This window comes from Netta rufina (genome assembly GCF_964035555.1).
Source record: "Netta rufina genome assembly, chromosome: Z".
Taxonomy (NCBI): Eukaryota; Metazoa; Chordata; class Aves; order Anseriformes; family Anatidae; genus Netta; species Netta rufina.
The window spans coordinates 10,062,607-10,075,061 of NC_140126.1; the positions used below are offsets into that span (position 1 = coordinate 10,062,607).

At 49.4% G+C, this 12,455-nt stretch overlaps 1 protein-coding gene across 5 annotated transcripts in view; it reads right to left on the reverse strand.

Annotated features, from left to right (window-relative positions):
- Positions 1-9,717, reverse strand: part of LOC311221355 (leukemia inhibitory factor receptor-like) — a 60,985-nt gene extending 51,268 nt beyond the window's left edge. For 3 of the 5 annotated variants that reach the window (XR_014619304.1, XR_014619305.1, XM_084305268.1), the window contains exon 1: positions 9,586-9,717. The gene's annotated coding sequence lies outside the window, so the exon portion shown is untranslated. Of the gene's footprint in view, positions 1-9,393; positions 9,524-9,585 lie in introns of those variants that run through there. The other 2 variants (XM_084305270.1, XM_084305269.1) reach the window with 2 other exon arrangements.
- Between the last annotated feature and the right edge of the window lie 2,738 nt (positions 9,718-12,455).

Consider the following 12,455-nt stretch of genomic DNA (forward strand, 5'->3'; position numbering starts at 1 on the left):
TGTGCTCCCCACACACCAAGCTGGCAACACAGCTGCTGGCTGTGCTGTGGAGCTGGTTTTTGGCACGGTAAGGAAGCGAGGCAGAAGGAGCAGGGAATTGCTACAGTGCCGTCCTTGTTTCCATGACACGTGCTTTTATAACTTGTGCTCCCTGAGGTAAAAGGCATAATTTGGACTCGGCAGCTGACAACTCAGCAGTTCTCTGCCTGTGGGATAAGGGAAGGCTAAATGTGTTGTAGCAACGCTCTTTGACTTCGCTCCAGTGCCAGCTCCAGACGGTGCATGGAAAGCAGGGGAGACATATGCCCTTCAGAACCTTACACCCTGACCAACATTCATACCGATGGGCTGGGAGTTATTTTTAGCCAAAGCACTTTCTCCCTGCAGTGAAACCCGCTACTAGGAGTGACTCGAGAGGGAGCAGCAGGGACAGCAGACGGCAATCAAGTGGCAAAAGCCCTTGCTAAGAGCTTCTTGTTCTTGCAGGAAGGGCAAGAGCTGTGTGGACACACAACTGGAGGGCTTTCACGGTCTGTAAATCTAGGAATTACACATTTTCCAGGGGACATGAGGACAGCAATGATCAGCAAAAAAGCCACTACAGAGAACAATCCCTGGGTATCTTTACTGTCAGTTTGGTATTGCTAGATATCATTAATTCTAATTAATATCTGTTGGCTTCCAAGTCAGAAAGCAAAGCAGACAAGGAACAGAGGAAGCTTAGTGTCTGCAGGTCATTTGTATCCCAGCTGTCCCTCCACCCCACAAAGGGGGGTAAGAAAGTAGCTCTGGCCGTCTAGGAATTTATATGGCCCCCATCACTGCCACGGTAATGACTCTGGAAGACATCCACAAGATTCTGGAAGAGATCTCTGGAGACACTTAAGCACCAATAAAACCAGAACTTTTGATGCTTAAACTAAAACAAACATATTCCAAAATCCCAGTTAGCTTCAGCTAAGTATTAGTGGGGAAAAAAAAAAAAAAAAAAAAAGCCGAGGCGATCGGCTCCGGGGCAGACGCATTCTGCAGCGGAGCGGGGGATCGGGCCAGGCAGGGCTAATTTTTTTCCGGCATCGAGCCTACTGGAGGGAGCCGCCAGGACCCGGCAGCCCTCGTGAGGGAGGCTGACGAGGCGAAGGCGGAGCCAGCAGCGCCCCCTCCCCAGCCGTTCAAAAGCTGCCCCTAGGGAGCGCGAGCGACCAGGAGCGCGGCGAACAGGGCGGGCAAACAGGGCGTGGCGCGTCAGAAGGGAGTGGCGCGGCAGTTAGCGCGGCAGTTCGCGCAGGCAGGGCGCGCAGGAAGGGCGGAGCGCTCCCCCTACACACAAACAACACCTCGTTAACAACAGCCGTAGCTAGGTGATAATGGTCGCCACCAGGCACGGCGCGCTCTCCAGGAAGTCGGTACACACCCAGACCGACTACCCGTTAAAAAATGCCGCAGTTCAGGTCACCGGATGCAAGGAGTGTCTGAGCCTGTTGCTGCCATCGGCGGGAGGCAGAGAAACTGCGTGCGTGAGGTGCGAGCAGGTGGATGACCTGCTCCGCATGGTGGCGGAGCTCAAGGAGGAGGTGGAGAGGTTGAGGGCCATCAGGGAGTGTGAGCGGGAGATAGACTTCTGGAGTAACTCCCTGCAGGGCCTCAAGGGGAGGTGCCGAGGTGAGACTCCTCAAATGGGGGCGGACCCCCTGCCCTGTCCCTGTCGGGCAGAGGGAGGGGATCTGGGAGCTGAGGAGGAATGGAAACAAGTCCCTGCTCGACATCGCAGGCGATGCCCTCCCCTTCCGGCCCCACCCTCCCAGGTGCCCTTACACAACAGGTTTGAGGCCCTAGAGATTGAGAGGCCGGTGAGGGAGGAAGAGGTAGCAAATGTTCCCAAGAGGATGCCTGGGGCGAGGAGGTCGACTCCGCGCCTCAGGACTGCCTCCACCAAGAAAGACAGGAGGGTGATTGTTGTGGGAGACTCTCTTCTCAGGGGAACAGAGGGCCCTATTTGTCGGCCTGACCCTACCCGTAGGGAAGTCTGCTGCCTCCCTGGGGCCAGGGTCAGGGACGTTGCCAGGAAGCTTCCTAACCTGGTACGCCCCTCTGACTATTACCCCCTTTTGATAGTCCAGGCGGGCAGTGATAACATCGAAGAGAGAAGCCTCAAGGCTATCAAAAGGGACTTTAGGGGACTGGGTCGGTTAGTGGATGGAGCGGGAGTGCAGGTGGTGTTTTCGTCCATCCCTATGGTGGCAGGGAGGGGCTCAGAGAGGACACGGAAAGCTCACCTGTTAAACACGTGGCTCCGGGACTGGTGCCAACGCAGAAATCTTGGGTTTTTTGATCACGGGGCACTTTACTCAGCACCTGGCCTGATGGCCGCAGACGGGTCCCTATCTTTTAGGGGAAAAAGGATCCTGGGCCAGGAACTGGCAGGGCTCATTGAGAGGGCTTTAAACTAGGTAGGAAGGGGGATGGGGCTGAGGCTAGGATTGTTGGGGCTGTGCCAGGGGGAACAATGGCAAGGCTGGAGGATAAGGCTATGGCCCAGCTGAAGTGCATCTACACCAATGCACGCAGCATGGGTAACAAACAGGAGGAGCTGGAAGCCATCGTGCGGCAGGCAGGCTACGACTTGGTTGCCATCACGGAGACGTGGTGGGACCAGTCTCATGACTGGAGTGCTGCAATGCCTGGCTATAAGCTCTATAGAAGGGACAGGCAGCATAGAAGGGGTGGTGGTGTGGCTCTCTATATTAGAGAGTCTTTCGAGGTTGTAGAACTCGAGGTTGGGAATGACAAGGTCGAGTCCCTTTGGGTTAGGATCGGCAGGGACAACAAGGCTAGTGTCCTGGTCGGGGTCTGCTATAGACCGCCGAACCAGGATGAGGAGACGGATGAGGAATTCTACAGGCAGCTGACAGAGGTTGCTAAATCATCAGCTCTTGTACTCGTGGGGGACTTCAACTTCCCTGACATATCCTGGAAGCACAACACAGCCCTGAGAAAGCAGTCTAGGAGGTTTCTGGAGAGCGTGGAAGATAGCTTCCTGACGCAGCTGGTTAGTGAACCTACCAGGGGTGGTGCCCTGCTAGACCTTCTCTTCACAAACAGAGAAGGACTGGTGGAGGACGTGATCGTCGGGAGCTGTCTTGGGCAGAGTGACCACGCAATGGTGGAGTTCACTATTCTTGGCGAGGCCAGGAAGGGGACCAGTAAAACCGCTGTATTGGACTTTCGAAGGGCTGACTTTGAGCTGCTCAGGACACTGGTTGGTAGAGTCCCTTGGGAGGTGGTTCTGAAGGGCAGAGGGGTCCAGGAAGGCTGGGCGCTCTTCAAGAGGGAAGTCTTAATGGCGCAGGAACGGTCTGTCCCCACGTGCCCAAAGACGAGCTGGCGGGGAAGAAGACCGGCCTGGCTCAACAGAGAATTGTGGCTTGATCTTAGGAGGAAAAAGAGGGTTTATAAGCTTTGGAAAAGTGGGCAGGCCACTAAGGAGGACTTTAAAGAAGTAGCGAGGCTGTGCAGGGACAAAATTAGGAAGGCCAAAGCTCATCTGGAGCTCAATCTGGCTACTGCCGTTAAAGATAACAAAAAACGTTTCTATAAATACATCAACACAAAAAGGAGGACTAAGGAGAATCTCCATCCTTTACTGGATGCGGGGGGAAACTTAGTTACAAGAGATGAGGAAAAGGCGGAGGTGCTCAATGCCTTCTTTGCCTCAGTCTTTAGCGGCAATACCGGATGTTCTCTGGATACTCAGTACCCTGAGCTGGTGGAAGGCGATGGGGAGCAGGATGTGGCCCTCATTATCCATGAAGAACTGGTTGGTGACCTGCTACGGCACTTAGATGTGCACAAGTCGATGGGGCCGGATGGGATCCACCCAAGGGTACTGAGGGAACTGGCAGAGGAGCTGGCCAAGCCACTTTCCATCATTTATCAACAGTCCTGGCTATCAGGGGAGGTTCCAATCGACTGGCGGCTAGCAAACGTGACGCCCATCTACAAGAAGGGCCGGAGGGCAGACCCGGGAAACTACAGGCCTGTCAGTTTGACCTCAGTGCCAGGAAAGCTCATGGAGCAGATCCTCCTGAGAGTCATCATGCAGCAATTGCAGGGGAAGCAGGCGATCAGGCCCAGTCAGCATGGCTTTATGAAAGGCAGGTCATGCCTGACGAACCTGATCTCCTTCTATGACAGAGTGACGCGCTGGGTGGATGAGGGAAAGGCTGTGGATGTGGTCTACCTTGACTTCAGCAAGGCTTTTGACACCGTCTCCCACAGCATTCTCCTCAAGAAACTGGCTGCTCTTGGCTTGGACTGGCGCACGCTTCGCTGGGTTAGAAACTGGCTGGATAGCCGGGCCCAAAGAGTCGTGGTGAATGGAGCCAAGTCCAGTTGGAGGCCAGTCACTAGTGGCGTCCCCCAGGGCTCGGTGCTGGGGCCGGTCCTCTTTAATATCTTCATCGATGATCTGGACGAGGGCATCGAGTGCACCCTCAGTAAGTTCGCAGATGACACCAAGTTAGGTGCGTGTGTCGATCTGCTCGAGGGTAGGAAAGCTCTGCAGGAGGATCTGGATAGGCTGCACCGATGGGCTGAGGTCAACTGCATGAAGTTCAACAAAGCCAAGTGCCGGGTCCTGCACCTGGGGCGCAATAACCCCAAGCAGAGCTACAGACTGGGAGAGGAATGGTTGGAGAGCTGCCAGGCAGAGAAGGACCTGGGAGTGATGGTGGATAGTCAGCTGAATATGAGCCAGCAGTGTGCTCAGGTGGCCAAGAAGGCCAACGGCATCCTGGCTTGTATCAGGAACAGCGTGACCAGCAGGGCGAGGGAGGTGATCATCCCCCTGTACTCGGCTCTGGTGAGGCCGCACCTCGAGTACTGTGTTCAGTTTTGGGCCCCTCGCTACAAGAAGGACATCGAGGTGCTTGAGCGGGTGCAGAGAAGGGCGACGAAGCTGGTGAGGGGCCTGGAGAACAAGTCCTACGAGGAGCGGCTGAGGGAGCTGGGCTTGTTCAGCCTGGAGAAGAGGAGGCTCAGGGGTGACCTTATCGCTCTTTTTAGGTACCTCAAGGGAGGCTGTAGCGAGGTGGGGGTTGGCCTGTTCTCCCATGTGCCTGGTGACAGGACGAGGGGGAATGGGCTTAAGTTGAGCCAGGGGAGTTTTAGGTTAGATGTTAGGAAGAACTTCTTCACTGAAAGGGTTGTTAGACATTGGAACAGGCTGCCCAGGGAAGTGGTGGAGTCACCATCCCTAGAAGTCTTCAAAAGACGTTTAGATGTAGAGCTTAGGGATATGGTTTAGTGGAGGGCTGTTAGCGTTAGGTTGGAGGTTGGACTCGATGACCTTGAGGTCTCTTCCAACCTAGAAATTCTGTGATTCTGTGATTCTGTGATTCTGTGAAGAAGGAGAGAGAGGTGATGACTAATTTTGTAAGCACCAGGATGCAGGGATGCAGATGGTCTCCAGTTTGATAGGTCCACAACACACCTGCCTAACGCATAACACTCAAGATTCAGAAAGCAATTATTCCCTCACCTGTGCCTGCCAGTGAAATGTGCACAGAACACGTCACATATAGCCCCAGCATAGGGCTCCTCAAATGAAAGCAGAAGACATCGCTTTCGCTTAAAGATGTGGTCAGAAGAAGAAAGCAGCAGTGATGCCACCCTTGATGAGGCAGACCAGTGACTGCAACCCATGCTAGGGTGTGGGAAACATCTGTGACCATGCTGAAGACAAGCAAATGAGTCGGGATGGAGACTTCTGCAGCCTTTCTGCAGATGGCATTTCTCTCAATGGCTCTGAGCATTTACTGACTCAGAGCAGGACTCTGTGTCCTTGTGAGAGGGACTGAGGGACCACAGGCTCCAGGCCCTGGTCCCAAGGATTATTTACAGTTTTTACATTAAGCTGTTTATGGAATGAAGTATATCAACCGGCCTTGGTGCATAGAGCATAATCACCTCTCAAGCTGTATGTAGAAGAAAGTAGTTTATTTTTCTTATTTTTAGACAGAAATTAGATGCTCAACAGCCAAAACGGATTCATAACTAAATCTCAGAGAAAAAGACACACTGAAACAAAAGAAAAAACAAACAAACAAACAAACAAAAACAACAAAAAACATTCCAATTCATTCTAGCTAGTTTTGTTAACAGTAGTAAACTGACTTCTGTACCTGTTCTCCATATCTCCATGCACATGGATCAACATATAAGCCAGAGAAAGGCCAAGTATCTGGTCTGAGTTCTCAACCCTTTCACCTATTTAAGTATCTTTAAACCTCCCTCATCAAACCTTTCCCTGCAGTGCTAAATAACATCCCTCCGCTTGAGTCATCTCTGTATTTCAACATCGATCTCAGTACAAGATCTCAGTATCTCTATTATAACTATGCCCTACATCAATTTGTATTATTGAAAATAGAACAAAACCAAGAAATTCCTGATTTCTTTTTTCTGTTTTCCCTTCCAACAGCTGCTATTCAACAGCTCTAATAAGCTCGCTACAAGATAATACAAACTGTCATTTAAAAATGTACAAGATTATTTTTGTTTTCATCTAGAAAATGTATCAACACTCTAGGTTACACAACAGGAACTGCTGAATTTAGCATCCCCAGCATTCCTCTGAGCACTAGGACACAGCATAACTGGAAAATAACTTCGTTTACCTGATCACATCATCTATAGAGTCATCTGCAGAAAAACATAATCTATCCGCATCAGCCTTGTGATATGCTATACTCTGCAAGACAGAGTCAGCATTTATAAAAATCTCGATTGCCACAGACTTTCTTCTTGAGGTGCCATTTCATCTTTCAGGGAGAATTCTTCCTAACACATATCTAGTCTTGTGTTTAAATACATCTCTTCACGTGGCACATAACCGGCCGCCAGACACCCACTGGATGAAACAGCACATGCTCTAACAGAGCTGCTTCAGGCTGATTGCACAGGCTCTGCTTTAGCATTACTTATGAAGATTTATACATTCAGGTGATTTTTTGGATGTTTACTAAAGCTCTTAGAGTAAGTCTGAGCAGCACGTGATGCTGACACAGATGTGACCTTATAGCAACAGATGGTAACTCATCAGGTGCTTGAAAAATAAAGCCCTATGACTTCTGTACTGAGGTAGCAGTAGCAGCTTTACCACCTGTGAAAATAAGTTTCTCTTTCTTGGAGAGCATCTCCACCCATACGGCTGTTCCTGCATATTCCACAGTCTTTGGCAAGTCTACACGAATGCCCTCACTTAAAGGTTATGTCTCGCCCTTTCCTCAGCTCACCTGTAAAGGGATTTTGCACAATCTAACTCCTCCATAGGGCTTGCCACTGGTTGCTCTAAGTGACTGAAATGGTATGTTTGGATAGTGCACAATGGAAACTCTTATCACTTAATAACACTGATAAAAGTTTGAATAGGTGAAACAGTGATAAGATGAAAGGATGCGTATAGTAAATAAACAGAAAGCAAAACCAAAGAAAATCTGGTCACCTACTGACTATCTGAAAGCTATACTCTAAACCAGCTCCAAACTGGTGATTTTTAAGCCTTTGACATGTGGACGTCTACAACATTCTCCAGTTTAGATACAGCAGACTTGCAGCCTCCTGACACTAAGCTTTTCTAGTAGACTGAACTGACCTCTCAGAAGAAACCTGCAGACACCTACCCAACTAATGACAGGCATTTGATGCTCAGCAACAGCAACTAGATGCAGATACAGCACCGTTCACTCTGTGGATCTGCTACCTGCATTTGTTCTGCCTTTCCCACATCCTAATACTTCACATCATCAAACTTCGTTTTTATTTTGATCTTGATTCACATCCTGGAGACTTTTATGTGCTTGCTTACCTTTACCACCAAAATCGTACAGAAATCAATGCTCATCTTTATCACCAAAACCATAGAGCACACAGTGGTTGAGAAGTTAAGGACAAGCACAGACTTTCTGCAGACGGACCAGTTCATGCATTTTTCCTTACAGGATGTGAAAAGCATTATTTATAAAGCACATGTGCAGTGATGGAACAACATTAAACAACACACTGCTTCAGCTTGCGTTGGCACATGACAATTTGAGACGGAACATGGCATGATATGGACCTTAATCTTCCCACAGCTACTAAACCTGCTAAGTCTGATTAACGGTCTGGGTTCGTGCTACAGGTTAAGGGTTTAATAAGAATTTAAAGAATTCTTTTATAGGAAAATAAAATTTTTATAGTAAGGAAAAAAAGCAGAACAGACTCCCAGATGAGATGTCACAAACAAGCCACATTGCCTTAAGTAACAACCTGCACTCAAACACAACAGAAAAGCCACCCAGTGCCCGTGATTCCATGTCAGAATTTGACAGGACACAGCCAACTTGGTTGTGGAAAATGAATATACAATGGCTTTTGCAACAGAGATTTTAAATGTGAAAGTCTGAACAAGAGAATTCAAACGATAATTCCTACACCACAGCCACAGCCAGGCTCTCGCTAGCACTAGGTGATTACAATATTTATCTGGAGCTCGACTCCCATCTATAGCGAAGTCCACAGGCATCCACCACAGATTACGACTGAAAAACAGAAAAAACACCCACATCACCAGTTCCTGCCGAAGCAACTCCACAACATGCCAACACAATACAGCCAGCTCAAATTTACTTACACACTGAACCTCAACAGGAGAATGACTCTCTCCAGAACCACCTTAGAGGCTTAGAGAGATCTTTTTAAAACCCCAGCCTCTAAATCCGTCAGAAGTTCAACCCCTTAAAATAGACACGGCAAGCTGCCACCCTGCCCCGGCACAGCCAGCGTGCGACAAGGCGCGCAGCACGGCCGGATGCTCTCCAGCCACAGGGAGGGCTCCAGATTTCCCTCCCAAGGTCCCTATTATATACATATATATATATATACATATATATATACACGTGTGTGTATGTGTATATATATGTGTGTATATATATGTGTGTATATATATATATGTGTATAAATATATGTGTATATATATGTGTGTGTTGTATATATGTGTATATAGATGTGTGTGTATATCTCTGTGTGTATATATATATCTATACGGAAGGGCGTAGTTCCAAAGTATGAGTTTATATACATGTGTGTATATATATATATGTGTGTGAGTATATATATATATATATGTGAGAACATATATGTGTGTGTATATATGTGTGTGTATATGTATGTGTATGTATGTGTGTATATGTATTTATATGTGTGTGTATATATATATGTGAGCGTATAATATGTGTGTATATATATGTGTGTGTGAGTATATATATATATATGCATATATTCGGAGGGTGTTAGTTCCAAAGCCAACCAAATGAAGGCACCCTGACGCCGAGGAGAGTCGCGCACACTTACCCCGGCTCCGCGCTCGCTCCGGCCAACCTGCCGCACAGCCGCTCTTTAAGCCCCGGCCAGCGGCGGAGCGGAGCCGCCGCTCTCGCCGCCGTCCCCCCGGGGGAAGGCAGCGCCCGACCCCCGCCGCGCCCCCACCTGTGCCCGCTCCGTGCCGAGCCCCCGGGGCTGCCGTGCCCCCCTCTGCCCGCTCACCCGCCGCCGCCTCGCCCTGCCCTGCCCGGCCGCCGCCTCATGCCGCGGGGCTGCCCGGCGGCGCGGTCCCGGGCGGCCCAGCTCCGGCGGGCAGCAGTGCGCAGCGCCGACAGGAAGGAGGGAGGAAGGGAAGAGAGGGAGGGAGCGATGGAGGCAGGCGGCGGGCAGAGGGAGGAGAGGGCCTGGCGGGCTGCCCGCGGGAGGAGCCTCGGCCGCGCACCGCCCGGCGCCGCGGCTGCCCGGGATGGCGGCGGCACCCCCCGGGACGGACCCCCGGGGACGGCGCCCCCCGGGCCCAAAGCTGAGGGGCGGCCGCGGGCCCCGGGGCGAGCTCAGCGCCGGGTCCCAGCCGCTGGGGATGCTCGGGAGGTTTTCGCCGAGCGCCCGGCTAGGGAAAGGGCTCTGCGTGCCCCCGGCAGCGCCAGCCCCCCGGGGCACCCAGCGCTGGGCCCAGGGCACGGGGTGCGGGAGGTGCTCGGCTCGTTTTGTCTCCGTGTTTGCCTCTAGGCTTTGAGGTCTGGGGCTCGACCTCCGACATTTCTCTGAAGCCACAACAGTAACGTGCCAGCCTCTCTTTTAAATTAAACTCGAAATCCTCGCAATCCCACAGTCTCAAGAGTCAGGCAATTAAAAAAAATATATACCACGAGGCCCATAAAATCAGAAGAGTTGGCAGGCCTGTGGCTCCTCTTTTGTTCCCCAGTAAACCACAGCAAGACCAGGAGAAAAAGTCACTGTTGAGTTTTCCCTGCATTTTTCTGCCTATATTTTCCTAGGAAGGTTTTCCAAGTTGCTGTAGATTGCTTTTCTCAGAACATAGGTGACAAAGAACAGCGTATGCTTGCACAAAAATCCTGGGCTAGTCTTGTGTCCACTCCTGGCTATGTAGAAGGATTTCAGGTCCTCAAAGCCACAGCCTCCTGCCATCCTTCACGTTCACCGTGCAGGCTATGTGTATATAGGGTGTTTTGTAGAGATGAAATCTTGCATCCTTTCCTTTACTTTCCAGTGTTTTCGCTTGTGCAAAGACAATTGAAGCTTCAGTAGGCCAGAGCAAGAGAAGCATGAACCTTGTGGTTAGGTCTCTTCTGCCTCAAGAGCATGCTTGACTTCGGGCCTTGTATCCTGAGGCAGTTGTCTATCTGTTGACCTGTGTCACCTCCTTAAGAGGAAGCACTGAGTCTCCTTATACACATACTGTTCTTGAGAAAGAAGGGTTGGAGAGAATCCCTGGGCTGTGCATTCCAAGAAGAAGATGATGTTTCCTCCTGACATAGACTGAAATATTTAAAAGTCCAAGGATGGAGAGATTTTTGGAGAGTTCTCTCCTTAGTGGTCTTCTAGTCTTCTAACCAGTGGGTTTAAGCAGTTACTTTCTGGCATGTCAGTCAGCTCTTCACAGTCCCAAGTCTCTTCCCACTGGAAAGGCCTGCTGGATGCCTAATTCTGTGGTCTGAACTTTGCTATGCAGTTCAGGCACCAAGAGATTTGGTATGTCAGCTGCCTAAGACCATTTCTGCATTTAATTCCTTGTTCCTGTTCTAACCCTGAAGTTCTCCTGGCCTCTTTCCATGTTACAGCAGCCAGGGCTGCAATGTGACTGGGAATATCCTTAGCACCAGAAGGCCTGGGGAGAAGAAGGTGGCCATTTCACTGCTCTGACACACCTGAGGGAGGAGTGCCTCTGCCTTTCTGTATTTTCAGATCTCAAGAGCCGAAGCCTGGTGCCTTCCTAAAGCCAGCATCCAAGGCTGGAAAGGATGCAGCTTGTCCCTGTGTTATGGAGACTGCTCCACAAGTACAGGTTTCCATCCATGAAAGGGACACAAGGACTCTCTTTTGAAGGCACTGAAAATGTCAAATGAAATTGTGCCACCTTTCTTTTCTGCGGCTCATGTTACTTTCCCCTTAGTAATGGCTCACAGGCGTCTCACTTGGCAGGAAGCCCTGCTGATCAAGGAATGTGTACTACGAGTAATTGCAGAAGATCTGGCCCATTTTCTATAAGACAAAATCAAATGGTATTCATTTTTACTATTTTCTCTTACTAATTAGCAAGGCAGCTTCCCTGTAATTTACAGGCATTCCGCACAGGAACTGGGTAAAGAGGTGCTCAGTGTTTTAGTTCCTGAAGTTATTTTAAGGCTTCGGTATTGTATTTAATGACTCAATGTTTAATGATGCAATTAGAAGTTAAGAAACTTTCTTGACCTGATGCTATTTGAGACAAGACTGTATAGTAAAAGTTTCAAGATGATAAAGCTGCGGATGGTTAGGTTTCAGTTATCTGATGGTTATACAGTGAAATATGCTAACTTAAATATAAATGTCCAATTGACTAATAGCTGATATAATTGTCCTTTCCCTATGACTTCTGATCCTCAGAAAATATGCCATCTATGCATCCTGTCTTATCATACGACTCTCACGTAAAATATCACAGCTGCTATATTTTACAACAAAACTTATCTGCATGTACTACATATACGCAGTCCATTTATTTTGTTTCCTGCCTTATCTCTGGTTTCCAGAAAATTGAAGGACAGATGCTGGAACACACGCTGTGTCTTTATAGACTTACTGCTGCATTTTGTCATTGATTTTAACAGCAGCAGGGCTGTGCCTTTCAACATTAATATTTGGGCAGTGAGAGAGGAAGATTTAAGTCTCTCTGGACAGGAGGCAAGTTTTAGTTTATCTTCATTTATCTTAGTGCCTAGTATTACTTACAGAACAACTTATCTGCTCTCTAGGTCAGAAAAAAACTTCTCGGGGCAGTGTAAATTCCAAATGAAAGTGAGAAGCCCAGCTAGGACATTTTCATTAATGAGAGTTTCCTGGAGCCATTTAGTCTTGCTGTTAAGGGTGTG